The sequence below is a fragment of the Macaca nemestrina genome, chromosome 17 (assembly GCF_043159975.1).
Source record: "Macaca nemestrina isolate mMacNem1 chromosome 17, mMacNem.hap1, whole genome shotgun sequence".
NCBI classification, from domain to species: Eukaryota; Metazoa; Chordata; class Mammalia; order Primates; family Cercopithecidae; genus Macaca; species Macaca nemestrina.
This window is the reverse complement of record NC_092141.1, coordinates 73,992,066-74,009,976: the sequence shown is the minus strand read 5'-3', so window position 1 is coordinate 74,009,976 and position 17,911 is coordinate 73,992,066. Positions and strand designations below refer to the sequence as shown.

Below are 17,911 nucleotides of genomic sequence, written 5' to 3'. Positions count from 1 at the left end.
TTAGCATTTCTCTAGGTCACTATTGTCTTTGAGAAACGATTTTTTTTTTTTTTTTTTTTTGAGACAGTCTCGCTCTGTCACCCAGGCTGGAGTACAGTGGTGTGACCACGGCTCACTGCAACCTCCGTCTTCTGGGTTTAAGTGATTCTCCTGCCTCAGCCTCCTGAGTAGCTGGAACTACAAGCATGCGCCACCATGCCTGGCTAATTGTTGTATTTTTAGTAGAGACTGGGTTTCACCATGTTGGCCAGGCTGGTCTCAAACTCCTGACCTCAGGTGATCAGCCTGCCTCAGTCTCCCAAAGTGCTGGGATTACAAGCATGAGCCACTGTGCCCAGCTGAGAAATGATTTTAAATAGATGCTTAGTATTATAACATATGAATGTACATGTAATTTATGGTCTTTGATTAATAATTTGTGATTTTCCAGTCTCCAATAGCTGGATATTTTGATTGTTTCTAATTTTTATAATTATAAATAATATTTTGGTGACTGTCCTTAACCTTAAGTCTGTGAGATCTCTTATTGGGTCAATAGGTATGAACATTTTAAAAGCTATTAATATTCCATGTCAGGTTGTTCACCAGAAAGATTCGACCTGCTTATACACAGTTCCACCAGGACAGTCTACCATCATTGAACATTATCATCAAATACAACTTTTTAGTAACCGTGTTAATGTATCACACAATCAAAAAAAGATCAAAGTTGGGGGCAAATTTGTAAAATGGAATGCAAACAAAAATAAATGAACCGAACTATATTTCATGTTAATAACAATACTACACTGAAGGGCAGAATTGGGAGGGGGAAGAACTAACTCATGTAGGTAACTTGAACACAGTATTTTAATATATATCCTCTGGCTGTAAAGAACTTTAAACACATACTAATTGGTAAAATTGTTTTCCTGCAGTGCTATGGATTAGGAATTCTGAAATTATTTTTAGTACATATTCTAGTACAGAGCAAATAAATAAATAAATTGTGAATAACAGGAGCCAGGTTTCTCTCTACTGATGAAGGACATCATACATATGGAAAAATGGAAGGCTAGAATGAATGAACTCTGTGGAGTCAGGCTGGACTGGAATTGGAAATGTCAGTATGGACTCATGTTTAATTGTACTGTGACTACTTAAGAAAATGTGCTTGATTTTGGGGAATATACTCTGAGGTATTTAGGAGTGCAGGGCATCATGTCTGTAATTTACTTTTTTTTGGAGACACAGTCTTGCTCTGCTGCCCAGGCTGGAGTGCAGTGACATGATCTCAGCTCACTGCAATCTCCACCTCCTGGGTTCAAGCGATTCTCCTGCCTCAGCCTCCCAAGTAGCTGGGATTACAGGCATGCAACGCCACATCCCACTAAATTTTAGTAGAGACAGGTTTCAGCATGTTGACCAGGCTGGTCTCGAACTCCTGACCTCAAGTGATCAACCCACCACGGCCTCCCAGAGTGCTGGGATTACAGGCGTGAGCCACCGGGCCTGGCCTGCAATTTACTGTCAAATAGTTCAGGGAAACAATGTACATTTGCATATAGAGAGAGACAGAGATAAAGACACAGAAAGAATGAGAATGATAAAGAAATGAGGTAAAATGTTAAGTACTGCGGAATCTGAGTGAAAAGAAGATAGGGATTCTTTTTTTTTTTTTTTTTTGAGATGGAGTCTCACTCTGTCGCCCAGGTGGTGGCGAGATCTCGGCTCACTGCAAGCTCCGCCTCCCGGGTTCCCGCCATTCTCCTGCCTCAGCCTCCCTAGTAGCTGGGACTACAGGCGCCCGCCACCACGCCTAGCTAATTTTTTATATTTTTAGTAGAGATGGGGTTTCGCTGTGTTAGCGAAGATGGTCTGGATCTCCTGACCTCATGATCCGCCCGCCTCGGCCTCCCATAGTGCTGGGATTATAGGCGTGAGCCACCGCGCCCGGCCCTGAAGGTAGGGATTCTTTATACTATTTTTGCCACTTTTCTGTTAGCTTGAAATTATTTCAAAATAAACAGTTTGGCCAAATTAGCAGGTAAGATAAAATTATTAGAGTGGTTTTCATTTGAGTTCATTCAACTTTATTGAACACATGAATGTTAATGGACTATTCGGATTATATGGTTCATATATTTTGCTCATTTTTATGTCATGGTGTTTATCTTTTCCGTGTTGATACATAAAAGTTATTTTAAAACCCTTCATCTGCCATATATGTTACATTTCTTTCCTGCTTTCTGCCACCTTCTAATGTTGTTACCAACTTTCTTTTCCAACTTTGGACCACTGGCATATTCGCTCATTTCTAAATATCAGAACTTGTAGTGCTCTTTGAAATGTAGGCAGTCTATGGTGCATTCTGCAACTGCATATTAGTTAACAGGCAAAAATATCTTAGTAAGGGAGAGTGTCTTTTTCTTCTAATGAAAAAATACACAACAAAACCTAACTCCCCCAAGCGCTAAGGTGTTTATTTGTTTATTTTTTTGAACAGGGTCTCACTCTGTTGCCCAGGCTGAAGTGCTGTGAATCACGGCTCACTGCAGCCTTGACCTCCCAGGCTCAATCCATCCTCTCACCTCAGCCTCCCAAGTAGCTGAGACTACAGGCATGTGTCACTACACCAGGTTTTTTTTTGGGGTTTTTTTTTTTTAGAGATGGGGTCTCCCTATGTTGACCAGGCTGGTCTGGAACTCCTAGGCTCAAGTGATCCTCCTGTCTTAGCCTCCCAAAGTGCTGGGATCATAGGCATGAGCCACTATGCCTGGTCAGTTTTTTTAAAAAAATAAATATTAGACTATGCAGAAATATGCTATCCTAAAATTTTTGAGCAAGTACAAAGTTCATGATTCAGAAATTTAAACAGTTTAAATGCAAAATGAAGTTCTTTTTAATGAATACCAAAAAACTGTCAGGAGATCGAGATCATCCTGGCTAACATGGTGAAACCCCGCCTCTACTAAAAACACACACAAAAAATTAGCCAGGCGTTGTGGCAGATGCCTGTAGTCCCAGATACTCGGGAGGCTGAGGCAGCAAAATGTCATGAACCCAGGAGGCGGAGCTTGCAGTGAGCTGAGATACGCCACTGCTCTCCAGCCTGGGTGACAGAGTGAGACTCCATCTAAAAAAAAAACACTGAATGAAAATCTAGTGAATCCCTTTTATGCTTCAGACACCTCGTATGAGAGTCTTTACCCTCCAGCATCTCGCAGTTGAGTAAGGGTGACATGTAAGAAATAGGTTACAATCACTGTGACAAGGACGACTGTAGTATTATTATGTACACACAAGGCAATGAACAGGCAGAAGAGAAGTCTTGTCATGAGGCGGGATGAGGCTATAGAAGAGGTGACAACTAAGCTAAAGAAGCCACTCAGGATGTCAGAAGACAGCCAGCCGTTCAGTCAAAAACAGGCACAATATCCAAAGGGACTCATTTTATCCCTAAAATTCTGCTAAGATGTGCTGTAGGTGGGGCACGATGGCTCACACCTGTAACCCCTGCACTTTGGGAGGCCAAGGTAGGTGGATCACCTGAGGTCAGGAGTTCAAGACCAGGCTGGCCAGCATGGTGAAACCCCATCTCCACTAAAAATACAAAAATTAGCCGGGCGTGGTGGTGCGTGCCTGTAATCCCAGCTACTCGGAAGACTGAGGCACGAGAATCGCTTGAACCCAGGAGGCAGAGGTTGTAGTGAGCCAAGATCTCACCACTGCACTCTAGCGTGGGTGACAGAGCGAGACTTCGTGTCAATAATAATAATAATGAAAAAAGATGTGCTATAATTGTCTCCGTTTTACAAACTAGTGAAGAGATGAAAAAGAGGTCAAGTAACTGGCACAGGTCCCACGCTAGTAAGTGAGGGTTTTAGGATTCAAGCACTACACCACCTCAGGCTGTCGGGAGATAGGTGCCCAGTCAAAAGGCACTCGGAAGAAAGCCCACGACTTCTCAAGCATTGAAGCAGGAGTGGTGCATCAGTATTCTCGGTTTCAAACTTTGAGAACAGTCATGGTGCGAATCCATTTTATTAAAGAATGGGTTCAGGTGAGGGTGGATATGGGCACTAGGTTCAAAAGACAAATTTGGAGATTTCATGATCCAGAAGGGTGAACAAATAAGGAAGGGCTGAGGAAATCCTCGAAGTTGAAAGGTTCAAACACACAGAGTTAATGTCCTGTAAGGAGAGCCAACAAGGGGTTAGAAGTGCTGAAGTCATCAAGAAAATGTGCTTGTCTTTCCCGGAGACTGGGAAGGAGAATGAGGATGAGGAAAATCCAGAAGATGGTAAAATGGCTTGACTTGAAAAGAACTGAGACCGGGCGTGGTGGCTCCCACCTGCAATTCCAGCACTGTGGGAGACCGAGGCAGGTGTATCACCTGAGCTCAGGAGTCCCAGACCAGCCTGGGCAACAGGGTGAAAACCTGTCTTTATTTAAAAAAAAAAAAAAAAAAAAAAGGCTGGGCACGGTGGCTCACGCCTGTAATCCCAACACTTTGGGAGGCTGAGGCAGGTGGATCACGAGGTCAGGAGATCGAGACCATCCTGGCTAACATGGTGGAACCCCGTCTCTACTAAAAATACAAAAAATTAGCCAGGCGTGGTAGTGGGCGCCTGTAGTCCCTGCTACTAGGGAGGCTGAGGCAGGAGAATCGCTTAAACCCAGGGGGCAGAGGTCGTGGCCAGCCGAGATTGCGATCGGGCCATTGCACTCCAGCATGGGCAACAAGAGTGAAACTCCGTCTCTAAATAAATAAGAGGTTACTTTTGTAGCGATAGGACAACAGCTGGAAAATAAAAACAAGGGCTTAGTATTTTTGAGGGAAGTGTGGGAGGGAAGTAAGTGTCCAGGGAAGGAAGCTGGGTGTCCCTTAAGGTGAGGTCTTGGAAGTGAACCAGTGGGAGGTTTGGGGAAACAGGTTTGTAATGGAATTGGGCTTCCCCAGGGCTGCTTTTAGGAAGCTGCTAGGACCAACGGATCATGGCATAAACTGGTAAAGAAGGAACTGAGTCGGATAGGAAGGTGGGTGTGGGAGTAGAGGCCTGTTTAAAGGCCAACTTCAAAGGGAGAGGGGACGCTGGTGAGGTGGCGATTTGTAACTGGGATCACTCAGTGGCATTACCAAGTCTGGCAATCCGCCGTGTCCTAAGGCCTGATGGGCGCTGGGATGCATCAGGGGCTGTATAGGGGAGTGTCCTGGGACCACGTGCTTTGAGCTCCCACATTCCCAAGATGGAAGGGGGTCCTCTCATCTTACAGATGACAATGGCGAGGCCCTAGGCTGGGCGCGGTGGCCCACGCCTGTAATCCCAGCACTTTGGGAGGGCAAGGCTGGCGGATCACCTGAGGTCAGGAGTTCGAGACCAGCCTGGCCAACATGGTGAAACCCCATCTCTACTAAAAATACAAAAATTAGCCGGAGGTGATAGTGGGCACCTCTAGTCCCACCTACTGGAGAGGCTGAGGCAGGAGAATCGCTTGAACCCAGGAGGCAAAGGTTGCAGTAAGCTGAGATCGCACGACTGCACTCCAGCCCGGGCAACAGAGAGAGCCTCCGTCTCAAAAACAAAACAAAACAAAAAAGAAAAGAAAAAGAAAAAGAGAATGGCGAGGCCCAGAGAGACTGAACGTCTCACCCGATGCCACAGAGCTAGCACAGCCTTAATGCAGGCCCCGCGGTGCCTTTCCGACCTCACTGCCCCTCCTGGCATTCCGGTTTTCGCCAGGGACGCCACGAGGACGCGCCCCACACTTGAGCGTCTGGGTTCCAGCCTCCACCGCCCCCAACAAATAAAGAAGGGAAAGTCCTGCGGGTGACGGTCCCGGGGAGCGCCGCGGCTCTACATCAACCTGTGGCGGCCGCCGACTCATTTGGGGCCACGCTGGTTGCATTCGTCACGCCTGGACGCCTCTCAAACCCGCGGCCTGCCAAGCAGTCCCACACAGGCAACCCCGAAGACGCGAGCGCGTCTGTGACTCTCGAAAACCAGGCCGCGGAGCCCCCGCGAGGGCACGCAGGGAACTGGCGACTGACGGGGCGGACGGCTGGGGGTTATAGCCCCCTTGCAACTCTGGAAGAGGCCGGCCGCAGCCGCCGAACTCCAGCTCTGCGCCTGCCCAGGCGGCCTCGCGCTCAGGGGCGTGGCGCGAGGGGGTCGCGAGTGGGGCGGGGCTCACAGGGCGTGAGCGACGGAGCGGCGCGGCGGGTGGCGCGAAGGGGCGTGGCGCCAGTGGGCGTGGCGCGGCGTAGTGCGAAGAGACGTGGTGCGCACGCGCGTGAGAGCAGTCGCGGGTGGGTGGTGTCGAGGACTGTTGAGTCAGGACGGTTCGCGGGTGCTGTCAGAGCTGGGCGGGGAACCCTAGGCGGGGCAGCCGGGTCGTAGAGGCGGGGGCCAGTCGCGGTCGGTGGAGAGGGATGAGGATGTAGGAGGGGCGGACGTGGCGGAAGCCGCGGGGACTGCGGGGGCGGAGTGCCTCTGGGGAGCCAGGGAGGCCTTTCCAGAGGCTCCTGGGGGAAGAAGAGGCGAAGCGAGAGTACCCGGGGAACCCCTACTCCACCCCCAGCCGGAGACTGGGTTGTGCCTGCACAGACCAGAGCCCACAGTGCGAGTTGCTATAGGCCACCAGTCAGGGTGGCCAACTCCTCCCGGTTTGCCCGGGATGTTCTGGTTTTGGGACCAAAGCATCCCAGGCCTCCAGCCCACTGCAGTGACCATATTATGCGCCCCCTGCCTATCTTCTCCCGCAGCTTCCCTAGATTAGGCTTGGGAGGCAAGAGGAGGCCTCCTGACCTTTCACACTGCCTTTTTAATATTAAGATGAAGGCACACTCCACAACTTCCGGCCAGGCCCAGACATGTCCGTCCTTGTAAGATAAAAGTTTCCATGGGAGCCTTCCTTCCTAATCAAGGTAGGTAGACTACAGGAAGGTACATCTTGTTTTATATTTTGTCCTGTAGAAGTCAGATTTCAGCCCAGTTGTGTGGGAGTGAGGATGAGCCTATGCTCATATCAGAGCTTTGAGTACAGAGACATTTGATCTGGAATTTCAACCAGCCTCTTCAACCCCAGAATTCAGAGGTTCAATCAGAACAGACATTAGCTTAAGTTTTCCCATCAGCTGTCTATCATTAAACTGGCAAAATCTAGATAATTAGAAAATATGACAGAGATGATCCAGACAGAGATGTTCAATTTTTTCCTTGTCTAATTCAAAAAGCCTCGTGGCGGAACATCTGACCCATTCAAGAGGAAGGATGAAAGCTCTACATAGGAACACGATGTGAATGGAAGAAACCTGTCATTGTGAGTCTGGCTTTTGATTAGTCATCTGATGTCTTCCCTAATGTGACATGACTTTGAGGCTGTAAACTTCAGTGGCTAAGCTGTAGCTTCTCAGCCTGCAGTTAAATTGCAGAAATGATAGGGCTTACATTAGTTTCGTTTTTATTTGATGTTGAAGATCTTTGAGTCACATTAGAAACGATGAGTATTTTTCATGTGGCACTAATGAGTCAATTCATAATATTATTTTTTGAGACAAAGTTTCTGTTGCCCAGGCTGGAGTGCAGTGGCATGATCACGGCCCACTGCAGCCTCGACCTCCTGGGTGCAGGTGATCCTCCCACCTTAGCCTTCCAAGTAGTTGGGACTACAAGTGCACACCACCATGCCCAGCTAATTTTTTTGTAAATATGGGATTTTGCCATGATGCCCAGGCTGATCTCAAACTCCTAGGCTCAAGTAATCCTTCTGCGTTGGCCTCGCAAAGTGCTGGGATTATAAGCATGAGCCACCGTGCCAGGCTAATACTATTATTCCCTGAACGAAGGAAATTGGGTGTGAGGTCCTGCTCCTATGGTCACCATGAGGTTTTTTTTGTTTGTTTTGGACTCTTGCCCAGGCTGGAGTGCAGTGGCACGATCATGGCTCACTGCAACCTCAGCCTCCCTGGTAGCTAGGACCACAGGTGTGCACCACTATGCCCAGGGAATTTTTGAATTTTTTGTAGAGACAGGGTCTCACCATGTTGCCCAAGCTGTTCTCAAACTGTTGGCCTCAAGCAGTCCTTCTATCCCAAAGTGCTGAAATTACAGGCATGAGCCACCACGCCTGGCCACCACTCGTTTTTGTAATGGGAGCAGGTTCCATATGAGATGGAGGAATGGATTTCATGATTTTCTTTTTAATTTCTTAGATCCCCAAGAAATTGATTGGACGTGAGGAAACCACTCTAAGTGTGACCACTCTAAAGCATTAGCAATCAGTCATTTCATTCTAGGGATAAATCAGAGCTGTATATGGAGGATAGGTAAAATGCCCAATATGGATGTGTATTTTTATATTTGACTACTTATGTTTTTTTGTTAGATGCAAATAGTACGGCACTCCGAACAGACACTAAAAACAGCTCTCATCTCAAAGAACCCAGTGCTTGTGTCACAGTATGAGAAATTAGATGCTGGGGAACAGCGTTTAATGAATGAAGCCTTCCAGCCAGCCAGTGATCTCTTTGGGCCGATTACCTTGCATTCTCCAGATTGGATCACCTCCCACCCTGAGGCCCCCCAAGTCTTTGAACAGTTCTTCAGTGATCCTTACAGAAAGACACCCTCTCCAGACAAACGCAGCATTTATATACAGGCCATTGGTAAATACTGGTAATGTGCTGGTTTTGGTTCGGTTTTGCGATGGCGCTGTTGTCAGGAATAGTCCGGGCTATTGGTCTGATTCAGATGGGCTGTTGTAGGATCATTTTTGATATTCATTGCAATGGTACAAGTTTTGTAGCCAAACTGACCTAGAACATTTTGTTTCTTTTTAATTCATAGCAACACCAATGAATGATAAAGGTGTATTGAAAATTTAGTTGGTTTTGTTTCTAATTTGAATCCTCTTACTCATAGACTGGGTAAACACTGAATAATCATCTTAAAGTCTGTTTTTAAATGTTCTTCCATATTATAGGCTCTCTAGGAAACACCAGAATTATCAGTGAAGAATATATTAAATGGCTCATGGGCTACTGTAAAGCATATTTCTATGGCTTGAGAGTAAAACTCCTAGAACCAGTTCCTGTTTCTGCAACAAGGTGTTCCTTTAGAGTCAATGAGAACACACAAAACCTACAAATTCACGCAGGTGAATTACACAACTTTGCAATTTAAACCGAGTAAAGGAAGCATATGTATATAACATACACTCATACATTTATGTATTTCTTTTTAAATAGGGGACATCCTGATTGAAAAAGAAGAAACCTGAAAATGCCTTCTGTGTTGTGGAAATAACAATGATTGATCTTTACCCAAGAGACTCGTGGAATTTTGTCTCTGGACAGGCCTCTGACAGATGGTATTCCTTTTTTTGGCATTGTTAGAAGCTTCTTCAACTTGAGAATATTTGAAGATGTTAAAAGAAGGGAAAAAATTCCAACCAAGAACCATATTGATATTTAAAACTGTATAGTATTTTCAGTTGAGACATTATGCCATAATGGGAAGCGTGCTGTTGGTAGATTCTGATAATCTAGGTTCGGGTTGGCCACTCACTACATACATGACCTTAAAGGTAACAATACTCACATCATGGAGTGATTTGGAGATAATTTACATAAAAGTGCCTATACATAAAAAGTGTGTATAAACCTGGACAACATAGACCACATGTCTACAAAAAAATTAAATTAGCTGGGCATGGTGGCACATACCTGTAGTCCTAGCTGCTCAGGAGGCTGAGGTGAGAGGATTACTTGAGCCCAGGAGGTTGAAACTGCAGTGAGCTGTGATCACCCCACTGTATTCCAGCCTGGGCAATAAAGTGAGACCCTGTCTCAAAAAAAAATGCATATATAGGCCTGGCACATATATAGGCATTCGGCGTAACAGCTAGTAAATGTCAGTAATTTAGTAGCAAGGTGAATTAAAGCAATTACAGTTTGAACTATCATTAATGGATGTGAAAATCTTGCTAATTGTTTTTCAATTCTTTTCATAGTCATCTTGCATAGATAGAATAGCCATAGACTAAGTGTATGCTTCTTTCTCATCCTACGACATTGTTTTTTGTTTTTTAATTTAAAAAGTCAAAACTTCCATCTTTGATTTGAGATACATAATAAACCTTGACTCATTAGGAACTCTGCATGGTAATATTAGGGATGGGAAAGGTTCTGGAAACAGGTCTTTTTTTTTTTTTGTCATCTCTCTACTTCTCTCCTCCCCTTCATTTTTGCTCTTACCTCTCTAACTTCATCCCCAAGAATCCAAGACAGACTTGAAAGGGAAAAGGCCCCCCAAGGGGAGCGGTTCATTAGTGTTCTGGGGATGGGGAGTAAGTACAGGGACTGTCCTGAGAGTTTATGGTCTGTCTGGATGTTACATGAGCCTTAGGATTTGTGTGAGGTCGTAAGATTTTTGGGACAAATGTTTCTACTAGAGGTGGGGGCTGTAAGGTTATAGAGCCTCTTCCCACCTATTCCTTTATTCTTTATTCTCCATTTATGTGAGATTCTTGTAGCCTGCCATGACCCTACCAACATGCACTCTTGGAGACGTGGGTCACTACTCTGTTACTGACTTTAGTGGTGTGAGGTAGCTTTTTATCATAAGTGTTCTCTTTTATTACTAACCTGATAGAGATGGAAATATTGAAAAATAATTTTATCTACCTTTTATTTTTCTTTTGAGACAGGGGCTCCCTCTGTCACCCAGGCTGGAGTGCAGTGGTGTGATCATGGCTCACTGCAACCTCAACCTCCTGGGCTGAAGGGATCCTCCTGCCTCAGACTCCCGAGTAGCTGGGACCACAGGACCACCACACCCAGCTATTGTATTTTATTTTTTTGTCAAGGTAGGTTCTCCCTGTGTTGCCCAAGCTCATCTCAAACTCCTGGGCTCAAGCAGTCCTCCCGCCTCAGCCTCCCAAAGTGCTTTGATTAAAGGTATGAGTCACCACACCCAGCTAAAAAAATAATTTTAAAACCATATCTTCATTTGTCTAGATATTGCTAGCTAATTTATCTTACATATTTGAGGAGGTCAGGAAACATTTCTCCAAACTGTTTTACTTTAATTCTTTTTTTGTAAGTTTCTTAAATATTACATGACATGAAAGATTGACATAGGAAAGTAGCAGGATTAGACAGTGACAATATCTTAACACAGTGGTCTTGTTTTCTCCAAGTTTACAAAGTTTCATATTTTTAAATTGAGAAGCACTGACTATGAAAGAAAATAATCTTCTGTTTGTAGGATTATTGGAAGAAAGAAGTGTCCTTGCTGAAAGTATTACTGTAGTGAAATATGCTCACACTTGATTGGCCAGAGGGGGTTACTTGTGATACATGAATAGATTTAGTGTTTTCTGAACTTCCAGAATGCTGTTTACCCTGATTTTCGAATATCAGTCCACATTTTCTGGGTAAAGGGAGGTGAGGAAGTTGTTTTTGAATCAAATTAGATTGAACAAACCTACTATGGGTTTATTTTCTTTCAAAATTTATTACTTTAAAATAAAAACTGAACGAGAGACATAAATAAAAGTGATCATGTAAACAAGTCGAATTATGAAGCAGTACCCTGTAGAGTGAGTTATGTAGCAAACCGTGTTCTCTGTGCTTGCAGAGATGGTTGATATAACTCTAAATGTAACACAGGAAGTCAGTTACAAGGGTATTTATTCTGGTCACCAGACACTAGAGACATAATAGAATTGGGCTGTTCTTTAAAAAGGAGGTGGGGGTGGGGCAGGGGAAGGGGTTATTCTGTCTAAAGCCGTGGTTTAAAGCATGGTCTTGAAGACATCAGGGCAGTTGTCTTCAGTCAGTGCTGCGTGAGGGAAGGCCAGCAACCCCTCCAGACACACGTGTAACAGATCTGTTTAGTGTGTCCTTAAAGAGTGAAATGACTGCCTATTGTTCATGTGATTTTCTTTTTTCTTTTTTTTTTTGAGACAGAGTCTTGCTGTGTTGCCAGGCCAGAGTGCAATGGTGTGATCTCAGCTCACTGCAACTCCGCCTCCTGGGTTCAAGCCATTTTCCCGCCTCAGCCTCCTGAGTAGCTGGGATTATAGGCACCTACCATCATGCCCGGCTAATTTTTGTATTTTTGTAGAGACAGGGTTTCACCACCATGTTAGGCTGGTCTTGAACTCCTGACCTGAGGTGATCCACCTGCCTCAGCCTCCCAAAGTCCTGGGATTACAAGCGTCAGCCACCAAGCCTGACCCATGTGATTACTTTTTATGATTCCTTTTTGAGTACTTGATTTGGAGTACTTACTACTTTCAGAAAAAGACTTCTTTTGTGGGAAAAGACTCTCTGAAACTTCACTTTCTCAAGTATTTGACCTCAAGTCCATTAAGTTTTACAGGACAAGGCAAAGTGGATAGCCGCAAAAGATTTTGATAGGGAAATCTGGGACCAAAATCTTCCTTTTTGGTGGCAAACCATAAGTGTATCAGATGATGGGGACACAGTGACACAGAGGTGTACTCACTGGCCAGATGGGCCAGCAGGCTCTTCTTTCTTTGGTCTTTCCTCAGGGACCTTACTCTCATTCTGTCGCTGCTTGTCCTCTTTTTGTAGGTGTGGGGATGTTCAGCTTTGCCAGGTATGGCAGTGATTTTTATAGCATGTGCCATGAAGGCAAAGTGAAGAAGCTCAAGAAAACATCTTCAAGTGACTATTCAATTTTCGACAACTGTTATATTCCAGAAATAACTAGTGTTTTACTACTTCGATCCTGTAAGGTAAGTTACTAAAAAAATCCGACAGGACGGTTTTTTAAAAGAGAATCTTAGTTGCATAAATTGTATATTGTCAGTCTTTAAGGTAATATTATAAATGACTTTGTATCGTTTGTATAATTTTGGTGCATAGTGCTTGACTGAAATGATCAATAAAACAAGGTAAATGGATACCTTCATATTGAAATTTACGGTATCAGTGCCAGTTTTTTGTACTAGTTACACGCAGCCTTGGCTGTACCCATGTGTTCTCTATTAGTGTAATTCCTGAATTCTGGTGTGAATGGGTAACCTACTTGTTCAAGCTACTGTGGTCATTGGGCAAAGCTGCCTTCCCCAGGCCTTTGGAGGACCTCTGCTCTGGCTTCTCTGGGAGCATGGGCCTTCCTGCCCTGGGCTCCAGGCTATTCTCAACTATAGTTAGCCTGGCAGTTCCTAATCTCCCCAACTATTTGTTGGAGTTTGAGAGCTACGCCTCTTAGAACTACATTCTCTAAGTGTGTTCCATGGGTCCCCTGTGTCATTGCCACCTGATGTTCTCATTAGCATGCACATCAAGCCCCCTTTCTCCCAGACCTACTGAAATCAGCATCTCTAGGGGAAGGGCCCCAGAATCTGAATTACAACGAGTACCCTAGTCTAGATTAAGGGTTCTCAACCAGGGGTGATTTTGCCATCCAGGGAATATTAGCAATGTCTGGAGACATTTTTGATTTTCATGATCAGGGAGGGAGTTCTGTTGGCATCTAGTGGGTAGAGCCAGGGATGCTGCAAAGTATCGTGCAGGGCACAGGACAGCCTCCCACAACCTGGTATTGTCGGTCCAACATGTCAGCGGTGTTGAGGTTGAGGAAGTCTATAGCAGAAAGGCAGTAAGACATTTGGGGAGATGAGGGATTATTAAGTCTTTGAAGGTCTGGACGGGGTGAAGTTTCGGTGATAATACTAAGGGAGTTGATTCCTATGTTTCTTGGAGAAGCAAGAAAAAGAAGAGACGTGTAGCTTAATGTGATGGTGGTCTTATAAAGCCTCAACATGATTGTCTTGCAGACTTTAACCCATGAGATTGGACACATATTTGGACTGCGACACTGCCAGTGGCTGGCATGCCTAATGCAAGGCTCCAACCACTTGGAAGAAGCTGACCGGCGCCCTCTAAACCTTTGTCCTACCTGTTTGCACAAGTTGCAGTGTGCTATTGGCTTCAGGATTGTCGAAAGTTATTAAGTAAGTTGAGGGGTGGACAGTGTAAAGAGGGGTAAGTGGTTATCTGAGTAGCAAACTGACATTTCTATTATATCCTTCTCTAGAGTTATAATTTATCAGAGGAAATTAGTGTAAAGATAAGCAGGAAGCTGTGGTTTAAAAACATGTGAAGAAATGCCCTTCTTAAAAACTTTAGCTTGCCTTTGAGTGATTTATGCTTACAGTTCTATGAGAAATAGCGGAAGAAGTTTCCCTGTTTCTACTTCATTTAGGGCAAGAGAGTTTGACTTTGCAAAACAGAATAAATATTGATATGTCTGGCAAAGTTCATTTTTTAAACCCTATAAGTGTGTGGACAGGATTTATCTTTCCAAATATAGGACAGAGGTATGATGTTCATTAGGAGGAAAAAATGATTTTCTTTAAAAAGGAGGAAGGAAAGTACCTAATCTCAGTATGTGTATATGTGTCCCCACACATGCCCACAAACATCAATATACATTCATGTGGCTACTCATGGGTGTGACTGTGCATTCAAGTGACTACGCAGAAATGTCTACACATGTGTTTTCACCAACATATGTCTACCCATGCCTGTTAGTGTACACTCATGTATATACGTACATATCAAATGAATATAATGCCTTGTGGAATATTCAGCAAATTGAGAAAAAATAATATCTTATCATGCTAGAAAAAAAGTGTAAGAATGAGTGTGTTTCTTTTTCATCATTTTTCAGTGCGTATTTTTGGTATGTGTATATTTGGTATGCGCCATTTCACTCAGTATATCATAAGCATTATTTCATATTCACACCATCATTATCAAATGCAGCATCTTGGTGGGGTAAGATGTCACTCTATGATATAGAAGCCAATGCTCTTCTCTTGCCTGATAGTATTTTGCTGTGGTTTGTTGAAATGCGCATCTTTCCTGTTTTTCCAGGCACTGGTGAGGTGGATTGATGACGAATCTTCTGGCACACCTGGAGCAACTCCAGAACACAGTCGTGAGGGTAATGGGAATTTACCGACACCCGTGGAAGCCTTTAAGGAATGGAAAGAGTGGATAATAAAATGCCTGGCTGTTCTCCAAAAATAAGGACCTTCAATTAGGAGTGATTGAAATAAATGACTACTTGCATGTTATGCTTTCATTTGGGTGGGATACTTCATCGGAATAAACTACTGATCTTGTGCTGTGTCAGAGTAACAGACTAGAACCTTCTTTCAGGTACCTGAATTGAAATGAAACTCATTTTGAATAATAAAAACTCTAGAAACTCTTTATCTTCTCATCTTGCTGGCCTGGTCTGTGGCAGCAGGCACTTTATTTCCATTCCCCAAATATGCTTATGTCTCCCAACAAAGCTGGGACTGGCAGTAACGAGCAAGTAAATAACTTGAAAAAGAACGGTAGATATCCCAAGGAACCAACCAACATCATTTCCAGGGGGTGATTTTGTTTTTAGAAGAGCTGCTCCCCTCTGTTAGGCCCAGCCAAGTCACATTTTTGGACGTCCGTGGGCTCTGATCTTCACCACAACCCTCCTCTTCCATGAGCCTTCCTTACTCTCTGGAGTGCATTACCTCGTTTTTTTCTCTTGCTGGGTGTCACCTTATTCCTATATCAGTTTTTAGTAGCTTAAAATATGACCTCTCAGGAATATTTGCAAGTGAAAATAACAATGGTCCTTACACTACCACAACAATTTGGTGGTGGGAGTTCTGTTGCAGGTCTCAGCTATAACATAGTCATTTATGAGGGATCTTACAAATAGGGGTAATGGTATTTGTGAGTGTTGCACTTTTTCTATAGATTTAGAGCAGGTTTCAGGTTTATTTCAGTAATAATGTCCTTCTCACCTTCTTACGTTGTGAAGTGTTTACTTGAGTCAGGGAGAGAGTTTCATGGGGTTATCTGTCGGGGTGCCGTGAATGCTGATGAGGACCTGCAGAGTGTGAACATCAGCCCCATTGCTACGGGGGTGGAGGTGGAAAACCTCAGACTTGACAAACCACTTCTGCTGCATAGATGTATTTTGGAAATCTAGAAATTACAGTGAATATTTTATGGAATGCCAGTGAGCAGACAGCATTTCCCACTTTCCTATCTTACCTTGAGGGTAAGACTTAAAGGTAATTTTTTTTTTTTTTGTAATTTGAAACCTAAATTCTTTCATTGTTTGATGTAAGCAATATGATGTAAGGCACATTTTATACCCCGAGTCAGTGGTTTCCCTTAGATTCATTCTCCTACTTGATTGAACCCATTTAAGTCGTTTTAGAAAATGGTGGTTTGCTATTAAAATTAATTGGAGAGAATACTTGGTCATTCTATTAGCAAAAAGAGACTGATGGAACATGGTGTTTTATGGATTCTGTTACAGGGCTTATTTCCTCCTTGAATAATGTACTTTAAAAATTATCTATTCAATTACATTTTATTTTCCTACAAGGTAAGCACGGTTTTAGTCCTGTAGATCAGCCTTCATCACAAACTCTTTTGAACTAAGATGTGCCTAGATGAATAAACTGGGGATGACGGTTTTCTGGAGAAGATATAAGGTCCATTTGTGAATACTCTGCACTATGAGATCAGGAGAAAAATCATCTAAAAAATCGTTCACTCTTGCTAAAAATTTTATGTGATGCATTTATTCAGCAATCAAAAGTGCTGTGTATAACTTGTATATATTTTTGGACAATTTCTTAGGGTTCAGCTTAAAAATATAATTTGCCTACTGCAACTACATTTTATGTACTATGGTTAAATCTTTGTTGTTTTAAAAGATAATTTCCACTAAATAAATCCAAGCAGATTTTGTTCTGCAAATGCTGAATGAACAAAGTATTGAACCAAAAAGAGGATTAATAATTATCTACTGTCTAAATACTTAGAAATCAGTTAATTTGATTCATTTATGTCATAGATCGTGATCCTGGTCACCTGTGGAGTGAGTATCTCTCCAGTCAAGAGATTTTTCAGATCTCAGACTTTTAATGGTGAGGGTTAAATGGAAGAATTTGGCGAGGATTACCCGTCCGTTCTTGTCCAGCTTGCTTTTTGAAACACACATTCCCCTGATAAGAATAATTTACATTTCAAGCCCTACAAGAGACAGAGGACCGCGTTGCTCCCTCTTGGGAGCGGGAGTGCTAAAATCGAAGCAGGCAGCTGCGGGACCGCTATAGCCGGCCCTGCGCTCGGGCCCTTCTCGGGCAGGAAGCGCGTCGCTGTCCCCGGCTGCGCCCAGGCGGGTACGGGCGCGCGGGCCCAGCAGCTGCGAACCGCCGACGCACCACCTGTTTCCGCGCCCGGGGACTTCCCCCGGCGGGGCTCAGAAGTGTGGGGTGGGTCGCTTGGCCTCCTTTGGCGTCAGCGACCCAGGGTAACCTCCTCCACTGCCGCCCGCCGTGCAGGCCTGCCTGAGGGAGAGCCACGTGTGCCGCGCTCTGGGCATGGCCTTGGAAAGTCAGGACCGCCCACGGCAGCAGAGCAGTGAGTGGAATCAACTCCCCAGTAGAGTGTTTAAAAAGTGCTTCATTGAAGAGTTTGAATCTCAGTTACTTTCTAGATTCTGATATCTAGAGTAGCACCGTCCAATAGAAATATAATACAAGCCACATATGTATGCTGAATTTTTCTAGTAGTCGTATTAGCAAATGCATAAAGAAGCGAGTGGAGTTAATTTTAATAGTATATTCTGTTTAATCCAGCGCATCCAAAATATTATTTCAATCAATAGCAATATCAATGCTGAATATTTTATATCCTCTCTTTTTTTTTTTTTTTTTGTACCGTTTTCAAATTCCCGTGTGTATGTTACACTTGCAGTACATCTTACTTCCAACTGGCCGTATTTCCAAGTGCCCAACAGCCCCATGTGGCTTGTGGCTACTGTATTGGACAGTGCAGCTCTAGACCAGCACCCAACTCTAGTGTACCTGGAAAAATGTG

At 44.0% G+C, this 17,911-nt stretch overlaps 1 pseudogene; it reads left to right on the top strand.

The window, feature by feature from the left end:
- Nucleotides 1-6,331: 6,331 nt before the first annotated feature.
- On the top strand, nucleotides 6,332-15,146 carry LOC105469011 (archaemetzincin-2-like; annotated as a pseudogene).
- The last annotated feature ends 2,765 nt before the right edge of the window (nucleotides 15,147-17,911 follow it).